Raw genomic sequence first — 3,017 nt, forward strand, 5'->3', positions numbered from 1 at the left:
CAACCGGTACTAATGGGCATCGCACCCTTTAGTCCCGGTTCGTGGCACCAACCGGGACTAAAGGGCCCAGGTGAACCGGGACTAATGCCTTAGCCGCACGAATGGCCACCTACCTGTATCTTTTGTCCAGTTTAGAAGAGCTCTGATGAACACAACAGATGACACATTCCTTCAAGCCTTTGCCTCAGATCTGTATGATAAGTTTCTGCATCATGCAGCAATTAAGCACCCTCTAGTGCTTGCCATATTTCTATGCGGTGTTCAACAAGCGTGCAGGGCGCACGACATCTATGACCCTGCCGCAGGGCACAAGCAGGTCCTCAAAAGGTTAGCTATCCCTGTTTCAACCTGGTAGATGCGATGGCCAACTCTGGGATAGATATTCTCCAAGAGGTTCTTGATTTCCAGAAGCGGCAGGCATCCAGAAATGCTGATAAAGATGGAGCGCGTCAGGTCAGAATACTTCGCCCAGATGGCACGTTTTGGATTTGGGAGAACAAAGCTGCCTTCGGGCGCTACCTGCTGACGGATAATGTGAATGTTACTCCAAATAACTGTCTATCCTATATTGACACCGAGAGGCGTCTTATTGTCCACGGCCCAGACTATTCAAACGAGGATAAGGACTACAAAGAAGCGGCAGATAATGATGGGGTTCAATATTGGAAGGTGGAGGGTAACAAGTGGGACAGCAATAGGCCGAGAAAACAGAAGCTGGACACATTCGAGGTCATGGAGCTTATGGTTGCGTCCGTTTCAGAGGAGATCATGCCTCTGATGATCTCTGAGCTGCTTGATCAATCTGCTATGACTGGAAAGTAGGTACCTGTGTACTTCTGTTTGTACCTTATTGAAATCAGTTTGCTCTGTTGTACTAACTACGTTTGATGGTTGATCCTTTACAGGCTGAAGGCTGTCTGGGAATTGTACAATAACAGTGGGTTTGAGCTCACGAATATGGACGTGCAAAATATGCTGGCGCTGGTTGGCCTCAGTAGGGAAGCAGAGGAAGAAGACGACCATTGATAGGTTGCTGCTGCATGAACTTCCAAGTTGGTTCCACAATTGGATGATCGACATTCTGAATGAACCCGTCTTTCACAGCAGTCCACGAAATGACATTTTGAGGTCCACTGAAAGCATTGGATCATGTAGCCACCTTAGTGCCTGTAGGAATTTATGTTAATTAACTGGTGAAACAAGCTGTTGTCTCTTGCCTGGGCTGATGTAACTTTTCGAGTAGATGATTTTTCATATAAAAAACTTTTTCATCCGAGTTCGTATGCAAAAGTTATGCCCATTTTAAGAAATTCCAGAGAGATTTTGCAAATAAAGTCGAAATTCATATTTGTTAATTTTCCCAACAACTAGACCACATATCACATTGGAAACTTATTTTATTTTATTTTTTTGACATTTCCATCATTTTCTTTTGTTTTTTCTAAAACTGAAAAGGCGGTCCACCGGGGGGGGTAGAGTTTGATGGGCCCTTTAGTACCGGTTCGTGCCATGAACCGGTACTAATGCCTCAAAGCCCATTAGTACCGGTTGGTGGCACCAACCGGGACCAAAGGACTAACCTTTAGTCCCGGTTGGTGCCACCAACCGGTACTAATGGGCATCGCACCCTTTAGTCCCGGTTCGTGGCACCAACCGGGACTAAAGGGCCCAGCTGAACCGGGACTACTGCCTTAGCCGCACGAATGGCCACCTACCTGTATATTTTGTCCAGTTTAGAAGAGCTCTGATGAACACAACAGATGACACATTCCTTCAAGCCTTTGCCTCAGATCTGTATGATAAGTTTCTGCATCATGCAGCAATTAAGCACCCTCTAGTGCGTGCCATATTTATATGCGGTGTTCAGCAAGCGTGCAGGGCGCACGACATCTATGACCCTGACGCAGGGTACAAGCAGGTCCTCAAAAGGTTAGCAATCTCCGGTTTCAACCTGGTAGATGCGATAGCCAACTCTGGGATAGATATTCTCCAAGAGGTTCTTGATTACTAGAAGCGGCAGGCATCCAGAAATGCTGATAAAGATGGAGCGCGTCAGGTCAGAATACTTCGCCCAGATGGAAAGTTTTGGATTTGGGAGAACAAAGCTGCCTTCATGCGCTACCTGATGACGGATAATGTGAATGTTACTGCAAATAACTGTCTATCCTATATTGACACCGAGAGGCATCTTATTGTCCACGGCCCAGACTATTCAAAGGAGGATAAGGACTACAAAGAGAAGGCAGATAATGATGGGGTTCAATATTGGAAGGTGGAGGGTAACCAGTGGGACAGAAATAGGCCGAGAAAACAGAAGTTGGACACATTCGAGGTCATGGAGCTTATGGTTGCGTCTGTGTCAGAGGAGATCATGCCTCTGATGATCTTTGAGCTACTTGATCAATCTGCTATGACTGGAAAGTAGGTACCGGTGTACTTCTTTTTGTACCTTGTTGAAATCAATTTATGCTCTTTTGTACTAACTATGTTTGATGGTTGATGCTTTACAGGCTGAAGGCTGTCTGGGAATTGTACAAGAACAGTGGGTTTGAGCTCTCGCATATGAACGTGCAAAATATGCTGGCGCTGGTTGGCCTCAGTAGGGAAGCAGAGGAAGAAGACGACCATTGATAGGTTGCTGCTGCATGAACTTCCAAGTTGGTTCCACAATTGGATGATCGACATTCTGAATGAACCCGTCTTTCAGAGCAGTCCACGAAATGACATTTTGAGATCCAGTGAAAGCATTGGATCATGTAGCCACCTTAGTGCCTGTAGGAATTTATGTTAATTAACTGGTGAAACAAGCTGTTGTCTCTTGCCTGGGCTGATGTAACTTTTCGAGTAGATGATTTTTCATATAAAAAACTTTTTCATCCGAGTTCGTATGCAAAAGTTATGCCCATTTAAAGAAATTCCAGAGAGATTTTGCAAATAAAGTCGAAATTCATATTTGTTAATTTTCCCAACAACTAGACCACATATCACATGGGAAACTTATTTTATTTTTTTGACAT

Source organism: Triticum aestivum, chromosome 5D (genome assembly GCF_018294505.1).
Source record: "Triticum aestivum cultivar Chinese Spring chromosome 5D, IWGSC CS RefSeq v2.1, whole genome shotgun sequence".
NCBI lineage: Eukaryota > Viridiplantae > Streptophyta > Magnoliopsida > Poales > Poaceae > Triticum > Triticum aestivum.